We start from the raw sequence: 10,000 nt of genomic DNA, 5'->3' as shown, positions 1-10,000 counted from the left end.
TGAGTACTCGGAGGCGTTCTGTTCGGGGACGGGGAAAGGGGGGAGAAGGGGGGGGGGAAAGGAGGGAGAAATTGGGGGAGAAGGAGGGAGTGGGGGAGAAGGAGGGAGTGGGGGAGAAAGGAGGGAAAGAAAGGGAGAAATGGGGGGAGAAGGAGGGAAAACGAGGGAGTGGGGGAGATGTAGGAGGGGAAAGGAGGGAGAAGGGGGGATTAGGGGAGATGTGGGGGGGAAAGGAGGGTGAAATGGGGAGGGAAGGGGGGAAGAAGGAAGAATGGAAGAGGGAGACGAAAGGGAGGAGAAGGAGAAAGAAAGAAGGAAGGAGTGGCGGAGGAGAAGAGGAGAAAAGGGAGGGAATAGGGAGATGAGAAGGAGGGAGAGGGGGAGGGAGGAGAAGGGGGAAAGAAGGAGGGAATAGGGAGATGAGAGGGAGGGAGTGGGGGAGGGAGGAGAAGGGGGGAAGAAGGAGGGAGTAGGGAGAAAGAGAGGCAGTGGGAAGAAAAGCCAAGAGATTGGTGAATAGAAGGAGGGAATCAAGGAAGGCAAAGAAAGGAGGCAGGTAGTGGATGATATAAAAGGATGGACAAAGAAAAAGATATAGATCCCGGAAGAGAGAAAAGGGCATAAAAGGAGCGAAGAAAGACGGAGTTGGAAGGAAAGAGAATAAGAAAGAGCGATATGAAAGGAGGAGGAGAGAGAGAGGAAGAGGAGCAGGAAAGATGGAGAGAAGAGAGGGAAAAGAGGCAAGGAAGGAAAATAAAAGGGAGGGGAAGGAGAGTAGAAAAAGAAAAAGGGGCGAAAGAGAGAGAGAGAGAGAGAGAGAGAGAGAGAGAGAGAGAGAGAGAGAGAGAGAGAGAGAGAGAGAGAGAAAGAGAGAGAAAGAAAGACAGAGAGAGAGAGCGGAAGGAGAAGAAGGGACGAGGGAAGAGGGGCGGAGGAGAAGGAAGGAGGAGCAGGGGATGGAATTGAAATATTCGAGTGAGTTAAGTGAACGTGTATGCATATATGTTTTCATTTTGGCCATTAGTGCATATTCATAGGCATTTCCAGGTCGGTGTGCGTGTTGGTGTGTTTGCATTTGTTCGCTCGGCTGTCTGAGGAAGAAGGGGGGGGGGGGGGGAGGGGAGAGGGTTGGGGGAGCGGTAAAGCTTTTGCATTCTTTTGTACTTATTCGCTGGTTGATTATTGTTGCAAAGTTCTTCAGCGTGTTTGCGATCATTCTGGAAGCATTAATTAGCCATTAAGATAGGTACATTTACATATCTATATCATATATATATATAATAGAATAGAATATATACATATACTGTAAGTATTTGTATATATAGAGGTGGTACATACCTAGGAAGGGGAGATCAGCGAGATGGAGGGAGGGAGGGAAGAAGAAAGGCAGAGGGGGGAGGGGAGGGGAGGGTAAGGAGCCAGGGGGGGAGGGAAGGGGGATGAGGGAAGGGGTGCAGCCTCCAAAGTCCGCGGACCGTGTAGTTGTGTGACCGTGATTTAAGAGTCGAGATAAAGGCCCCGTGTCGGCCTCGTCCGGGGCGTCCGGGCTGTGCTAGATCAGGGTTGTGCAGCGGCGGGCGTTTGGCGAGGCTGCGGCGGCCGTCTAAGGCGCTCCGGTTATTTAGTGCGGCCGCTCGAGACGCCGCTGATTAATTCGATCTTTCAGGCCGTGAAGGCTTTACATTCGGATTTAGATCATGCGCCTTGCTGGGGTTGCGGAGGGGGGGAAGGGGGAAAGGGGAAGGGGGAGGGGGAAGGAGGGGGAAGGAGAAGGGGGGCAAAGGGAGAGGGAAGAGGGATGGGGGTAAAGGAGAAGGGGGGCAAAGGGAGAGAGCAAAGGGGATGGAAGAGAGATGGAGAAGGAGGAGGAAGGGATCCCGAAGATGAGGAGGAGGAGGAGGGGGAAGAAGAGGCTCCATTTACATGTATCTCGAGCCAGGATGTAAAACATCTGTAATTTTCTTGAAGTCGGAAAGAACTTTATGCATGTGTGTTGTGCATTATTCATGGGGCACCGGGCTTGGGGCGTGTAAGGACGTCGGTGAGAAAAGGCAGCGGCGAAAAAGCACACCAACTGGTAGTTAGTCGGTTCAAAAGCCCTTCGGGAGACCGGTGGCGCAGACGGCCTTCTCGGGGTGTAGTCGAGATTTTTTTTTTTTTCGTTTTTCTTATTCACTCTTTATTAATTCTTTGGGTGTAGCCTGGATTTTTTTCTTTTCTTTTTTTCATTTTCCTGATATACTTTTTACTAATTCTTTGGGTGTAGTCGGTGATATTTTTTTCTGTTCTCTGAGTGTAATTCTTAAATTGTGTTTTGTCTACCATTTCCTTGTCCGTTTCCTCTTCTTTTGATTAATTCTTTTCTTCTTATTATTATTCACGAATTATCGTATTTTTCTTGGTCTTTTCCCTTCGTTGAATTTATTCCCAGATCTTTTTTATTTACCTTTTATTATATATTTTTTTACCCTTTTTTCTCTCTCTTAGATGATATTTATAGTGATAATTTCCTTGAGAATTGTAATACTGGTAATCATGATTATATTATGGTAATATTGACTATGAAAGCATAATACTAAATATCATAATTAGTGCTATTAATCATTGTGATTACAATGAAGACAGTATTTAAAGTCGCGCCGTCGGAATGAGGATATTTAAATGAGAAAAGAGGAAGGGAATGTGGAACAATACGAGAAACGGGGAAAAGAGGCAAAGGAATTACGGAAGAGTTATCGCCTCCTCCTTGCCCCTCCTTTCTCCCTCTTCCTTTTTTTCCCTCCTCCTTCTTTTCTTTGTTTTTTTATTCTTGTTTTTTTTTTTCTGCTTCTCCATCTTCTACTTATCGTTATAGTTGTTGTTCCTCTTCATCATCTTTACTTCTTTTTCTTTTTCTTCTTTTCCTCCTCCTCCTCTCCCTCCCTCTCTCCTTCTCCCTCTCCCTCCCCTCCCCTCCCCTCCCCTCCCCTCCCCTCCCCCGTGCATGGCATCCGTGCATCATGGGGGACGGCGGGTAGGCGGCAGGCATGAGGGGGGGAGGGGCATGATGGGGGGGGGGGGCATAAGGGGGGCGGGCGGTAATGAGGCAGTTTGTATGCGAGTGGAGGAGTCCCGGGCACCGGCGACCTGGCGTGCGTACCCCTCCCTCCGTCTGCCCCTCCGCCTCCCTCCCCCCCTCTCTCTCCGGCCTCGGGTGTAGCACCGCCACTCCCCTCTCCGCCCCCTTCCCCCCGCCCACACTCCCGGACTCGTCCCGCCCACATCTCGTTCGTTACTGCCGTCGGAATGGAATCCCTCCCTCCCTGGCTGCGCCTCCATCTCGCAAGGGCGCCCCGGCCTCCGTCATGAGGGCCAAGAGCACCTGTATCACACCCACGTAGCACAGCGCCCGCACGCCCGCGGCAGACGCCTTGCAACCCCGCCCACATTTTGGCCCCGAAACTGCCGTCTTAAGGAGGGGGGGCGGGGGTGGGGGAGAGGCAAGCGACGGAGGCAGACAGGCCGACAGACGGTCGCTAAAAGCACGTGACGTCACTTCTCCCGTCGGTGCGAAACGAACGAACGAACGAACGACCTCTCCTCTGCCCCCCCATCCCCATCCCCCGCCCCCTCCCCTCTCCCGAACCGTTCAGTGACACCTGTTGCTACTGGCACTTGCGCCCTTCTTCCCCCGGAGACGCGGCGCTCGAAAACGACCCCGGCAGAAATCTAATAAGAAAACGATGATAGAAGGGAGATGGCGCTTATCGACGAGCGCTTTATAACTCTTAAGAGTGTCTTCTTATGCGCTGCGGTCATCGTGATACATGAGGCCGGGTCGTCGTCGTCGTCGTCGTCGTCGTCGTCGTCGTCGAGAGGTCGTTGGAATGGGGGAGGGGTTGCGGGGTCGTCGGAGGGGAGGGGGGGACGCCGCGTTGGTCGTTATTGTTAGGTCGTAGCGCAAGTATAAAAGAATAGGTCGTGTTTCTCGTCGTCTTATAAGACATGAAGTCATGGCGCAGGTCACTGTAGAAGACACGAGGGACGGGGGAGAGGGGAGGGGTGACCCCGCGCCCTCCCGCCCCCCTCCCCCTGACGGAGGCGACGGCGACGGGGACCCCCTCGTCGTCGTTATCGCCCCGCCGTGAAATATGGCTCCACGCGGCTCCGAACAAGGCGGCCGCTCGTTAGAGATGGAGGCTCGTTATGTTCCGCGATTGTTCCGCTGCTCGCCGCCCGTGGGACTCGTTCGTCAGGGGAAGCTCGTGGGGCTTGGGGCCTGTCCTGCGCCCGGACTGGGGCGGACGGCGCGAGCGAGCGAGCGAGGCTTGGGGCTGGCGGTATTTTTTCTGTTTCTCTTGTTCTCTCTTTCTTCTGCTTCTTCTTCTCCTCCTCCTCCTTCTTCTTCTCCTCCTCCTCCTCCTCCTCCTCCTCCTCCTCCTCCTCCTCCTCCTCCTCCTCCTCCTCCTCCTCCTCCTCCCTCTCCCTCTCCCACAATAATAAACACTCCTTCATTTCTTCCCGTTCATCTTTCCTCCCATCTTCCTCGCTTGTCTGCACTGCATGGTATTTAGCGAAAAGTTCCTTCTCCTCTCCCTCTCCCACTCCCCTTCCACCCCCCTCTCCCTTCCCTCCTCTCTTCTCACCTCTCCCCCTTCCCTCCCCTCTCCTCTCCCCTCCCCTTCCCTTCCCTCCCCACTTCTCTCCTTCCCCCTCTCCCTTCCCCTTCCTCTCCTCTCCCCTCCCCCCCCCCCCTCCGCGTGCAAACACCTGCTGCACACGAACATTAATAACATGTTCGGACGTGCACAGGCTGCGGGCGTGCGCGGGAGCTTTCAATAAATGGATAAGTAAACAGATGAATAAATAAAGGTAAAGAGATGAATAAAGAATGATGATGATGATGATAATTGGTGATAATGGTAGTGATAATAATGGTGATGATATGATAATGATAATAATGACAATGACACTAGAATAAAAAGACAGTTTATCATTATTAGTTTATTCTTTGTTCATCTCTTTTTGCGTACTTTTATAATTTCGAGAAGACGATAGTTTTTGGGGGGAGAGCAAGGAAGAAATGGACCAGGATGGGTATATAGAGGGGAGGGGGGAAGAGTTGGGGAAGGGGGTTAGGGGGGTGGGGGGGGTGAGCATGCTGGCCCGCCCCTCGCACGCTCGCGGAGACTTATCAGTGTGACACGGACATTCGGTCGTCGCTTTAATTGGCTCCTTATTTTCTAGGTATCAGGGCTGTTGCATGTCCGGGCTTAGTGTGTGTGTTGGGGGGGGGGGGGGGGAGGCGATATACCCACATATACTCATACTCGTACTTATGCACTTGCTCATTTTCTTACTCATACTAGCACACAAACTCATACTCATACTCATACACAAACTCATACTCATACCCAAACTCATACTTATACTCATACACAAACTCATACTCACACTCATACTCGCACCCATACTCGCATAGGCTCATACTCACTCGCACACCTACTGATCCCTAAACCCATACATACAAACACACACTTACACACTCCCTCACACACTCTCTCACACCCGTAACACAACGCAACACAAACACTGAAGACACTTTACACGCATACAGTATACATATGCGTCCAGCGGCGCCCTCTATCAGCATGTCACCTGACTACAAATGCGCGTTGTGGCAGGTGTTATCACGGGACAGTGTATAAAGGGGGCGTGGATGGCAGACTCGGCAGGTGTACATGTCTGAACGGTCGGTGGGTGTACACGTCTAAATATCCAGCTGGATCGCGTACGTCAGGTGTACACACGTCTAAACACTCGACGCCCCAAGTCAGATCTGAGAATCCGCGGATGATACAATCTGGAGGAGGAGGTGGAGAGGGGGGTGGAGGTGGAGGGGAAGAGGGGAAGGAGGTGGAGGTGGAGAGGAAGAGGGGGGAGGAGGAGGAGGAGGTGGTGGTGGTGGTGAAGGGGGGGAGAGGGGGAGAGGAGGGGAAAGAGGGGGAGGTAGACGTGGAGGAGCAAGAGTTAGAGAGGAAGGCGAGGGGGAGGAGGATGGAGAAAATAGAATGACAAAAGGAAAATAAATATTGAGCATTAGTTACAGCGAAAGGGAAAGGAAGGAGGAAGGAAGAAGAAAGAGGAAGAGAGGATGTAGATAAAGAATAAGAGGGAAAAAAAGGAAGAGGAGGAGGAGGAGAAGAGGCCGGGCCGAGGAAGGACACGGCAGGAGGCGGACTCGTCCTGATAAGAAAGCTTCTTCTTGGCGATCAATTCTTCGCTAAATTTGATTTATGCAGAAGGAAGATAAGGAGAGACTTACGATTTGGGGGTGAAGGAGGGGGAGGGGGAGAGGGAAGGGGGGAGGAGGGAGGGGGAGGGAGGGAAGAGGTAGAGGAGGTAGGAGGGAGGGGATGGGGTGAAGGAGGGAGGGAGTAGGGAAGGAGGTGAATGAGGAGGGAGGAAGGGGGAAGGAGAAGGGAAGGGGGTGAAGGAGGAGGGAGGGAGGGATATGGAAGGGGGTGAAGGAGGGAGGAAGGGGGATATGCCACGGGGGGGGGGGGATGAGGATAAGAAAATAAGAAAAGTTAAGGGAGAAGACGAGAGAGAAAAGAGAGAGAGAAAATGACAAAAGGAAAATTAAAGAGAGGGAAAAGGGGAAGAAGAAGGAGAAGAAGAAGAAGAAGAAGAAAATATATAAAAAAAAATCAGCTCTAGCACCACTCACACACTCGCTTTCCACCTCCAGCATTTTGTCTCGACTTGTGCATAAAAGGCGAAGACGAGTTAAAGTAATGAAGCGTGAGCGAGGGATGAGAGAGATGAATAAAAGAAGGAGGAGCAGAAAAAGAAGAAAGAAGAGCAGAAGGAGGGAGATGGGGATGAGAAAAAGGGGGTATAAAAAGAAGGAAGAGGAGGAGAAAGAAGAGGAGAAGGAAAAGAAGGAGGAGGAGGAGGAGGAAGAAGAAGAGGAGGAGAAAGAAGAGAAGTCTTAAACAAATAAAAAAAAAAAATTAGCGGAGGAAGGAAAAAAAGGGGAGCTCATAATGCCCGGTAATGCCCCATCTTTACGGCCGGAGCATCGCAGTGAGGACGTCGAGAAAGGGAGGAGAGAGAGAGAGGGGAGGGGGGGGGGGGTGAGCGGGGTTAATGCTGATGGAATACCCAACACGACACCGCCACGACCGCGTCTGACCTTGTTCTCAGACCCGACCTAGCTTCACTTGCATTCCCTTGTGGGGCGATCTGCCTACGGATACGACGTTCGGTTCCTCTTAATTATTATCATTTTTTTATTGTTCCTTTTTGATTATTCATTTTCCTATTTTTTTCCTGATATACCTGTCGGACCACCTCTGAGGAAGATGGTAAAGGATGATGATTGCAATAATTATGTATGGGTTTATAGAAAAGGTGAAAATGAGTCATGGGTTTATTAATTAAATCATTAAATAGGAAATCGGTTTTAAAATAACAATAATGATGATAATGAAATAAGAAAATAAAGAAATAAAGAAAAAAAACTGTCCTTAATAACAAAACGTGTAACAGAAACTATAAAATATTTGAACTACACGAATAATTCCTTGTACTCTAAAAATCATTATTCCAAGTAAGAATTCGAGGAAAAAAAGAAAAAAAAAATAATTAGCCCGAATTACAGGTATGAATAATAAGGGCGATGATGATAATAATGGTAATGATAATGATGATGATAAAGTGAACAGATACATAAATAACTGAATAAATAAGCCACTAGTCCTCGCAGACAGTAAGCCAAACAGCGTCGGAAACTCGGACGCAATGCCAAGCCTCTGGGAAAAAAAAAAAAAAAAAAAAAAAAAAAAAAAAAAACTGGCCCGAAGACAGTTCCATCATCTTGGTTTCCTTTTCGAGTCGGAATGTGACGGCAGATTTGTCTTAATGGTGCGATGTGATTGGTTGCGCGTCTCGGAGGCGCTGGCCAATTAGCTGCTTCTCTTGGAGGTGTGACGTAATTGAGGGTTCGTTTTGGAAGTGTGATGTAATTGGTCGCTGGAGTTGGAGGTGCGATGTAATTGGTCCGCTATCTTGAGGTTGTGGGGGGGAGGGGGGGAGGGGGGAGCTGGTTGGTTGTCCGAGGGGGAGAGAGGGGGAGGGGGAGGGGGGGGTGTAATTTGGTGGTTTAACTTGAAAGGTTCGGGTTTGAGTGACAGGTTGTTGTGAATAGGTGATGTGAATGGTTGTCTGTGATGGGATTGGCAGTTTGATGGGTAGTTCATCTTGGAATTGTGGATTAATTGGCCGTTTGTCTTTAAAGTATGATGTGAGTGACTGTTTTCCTTCAAGGCGTGATGTGATTGGTCGTCTTCAGGACATCTGATGTGATGTGATTGGTCGTTTGACTCGAAAGTGTGATGTGACTGATCGTTTGTCTCGAAGGCGTGATGTGATTGGTCGTTTGTCTCAAAGGCGTGATGTGATTGGTCGTTTGTCTCGAAGGTGTGATGTGACTGGTGGTAAAACCCGTGCTGATGGACACTCGCAGCACCCGAGGACGCAGCCACCTCACCTGCAACACCAGGACCTGGATCATCATCTCGCAGAGTTGCCAAGAACAGAGTGACGAACCCCAACTCTTTATTTTTTCCTCAAACAACTCGCTCCCGTTTGTTTAAAAACAAAAATAGTTAAAGAAACACAAAACTAAAAGTCGCGAGGAAGGAATTTTACTTTTTTTAAAGTTGTGAAAGAAGTTAAAAGAGCAAGAAGCCGAGGCAAGATCCTCTCTCTCTCTCCCATGCCTAGTACTTCTTCCCCGCCGCAGCGAGTTGGCAACAGTGGGCGGCCGAGAACGAGAGCGGGTGTGACAGTACCGGCTCGAGCTGCGTTTTTATATACCCGCGCTGTAAGTGAAAACATGTAAATGGCCTTGTTATCTTGTCCATCACGGTTTTATTACCGTTTAATGCCGGGTCCCAAAACTGGCGCGTTTGGTTGACTCAAAACTCCCTCGACTGCAGACCCGAGGAAGACGAAGCCGACGGGAACACGCGAACCTATTAACGCTTTCTTCAGTTTGCCCATGAAAGTCTTGGTGGGGGAGGGGGAGCGGGGTGGGGGAGGGAGGGGAGAGGCGGGTAGAAGAGGAAGGGGGAGAGATATGGGGACGGGAGAGGATGGTAGGGAGGGGGATGGGGGAGGGAGAGGAGAGAGGATTGGGGAGGAGAAAAGAGGACGGGGGATGGATAGGGAGGAAAGAGAGGGGAAGGTAGATGGCTCAGGGAAAGAGGGGCGAAAGAGGGGTGAGGAGGGGAGGGTGGCAAGTTGGGGAGGGAAGGTAAGAGAGAAGGGGGTAGAGAACGCGAAGCAGGAGGGCACAGGGAAGAGGGGAGAGGAGCCAGGGGAAGAGAAGACAAGGAGGTGAGAGGTGTGGGAGAGGAGGGATAGTGAAGGCAGAGGTTGCGGAGGGAGGGGAGAGGAGGAGGAAGGGGGGGAGGGGGTCACCGACGCGTGCTGGAATTACCGTGTTTGTTGATTTCCTTCTTGTTTGTTTGCTCTGAAAGAAGGAGTTTCAGTTGACGTGTTTTTTTTTTGTTTTTTTTTTTTGCCAAAATTCTCTCTGGTCATTATATCTCATTGTAACTTGAATTCCTATTGTTATCTCCGTCCCTGATGACTAGAGTCGAAGAGGTTATTTTTCTCTTTCCTACAAGAAGTGAAATTTGCTTCTTTTTTTTTCCTTCTTTTATTTGTTTATTTTTGTCAATGTTCACCTAAGGATATCTGTGATTCCATTCTATAAATGAGGGAAAGATAGAGTAGAAGGAGAGGAGAAGAAGGAGGAGGAGAGGGCGAAGGAGAAGGAGAATGATTAAGGAGGAAAAGGAAATAAATGAGGAGAAGAAGAATGAACAAGAGGAATACAAATTCGAGGAAGAGGGGGAAGAGAAGAAGTAGAATAAAAATAAATAAAAAATACGATAATAACAAGAACAGCACCAACTCCCCTACCAGACATCCTCAGAAAGGGGTGGGG

General features: G+C 49.9%; 1 protein-coding gene across 4 annotated transcripts in view; it reads left to right on the top strand.

Moving 5' to 3' along the window:
- LOC125036818 (zinc finger protein castor homolog 1-like) overlaps positions 1 to 10,000 on the top strand; it is a 149,839-nt gene that overhangs the window by 70,792 nt on the left and 69,047 nt on the right. The window lies entirely within an intron of this gene.

Source organism: Penaeus chinensis, chromosome 22 (assembly GCF_019202785.1).
Source record: "Penaeus chinensis breed Huanghai No. 1 chromosome 22, ASM1920278v2, whole genome shotgun sequence".
Classification (NCBI taxonomy): Eukaryota; Metazoa; Arthropoda; class Malacostraca; order Decapoda; family Penaeidae; genus Penaeus; species Penaeus chinensis.
Note: the sequence above shows the minus strand (reverse complement) of the source record. Positions and strands in the feature narration are given on the sequence as shown.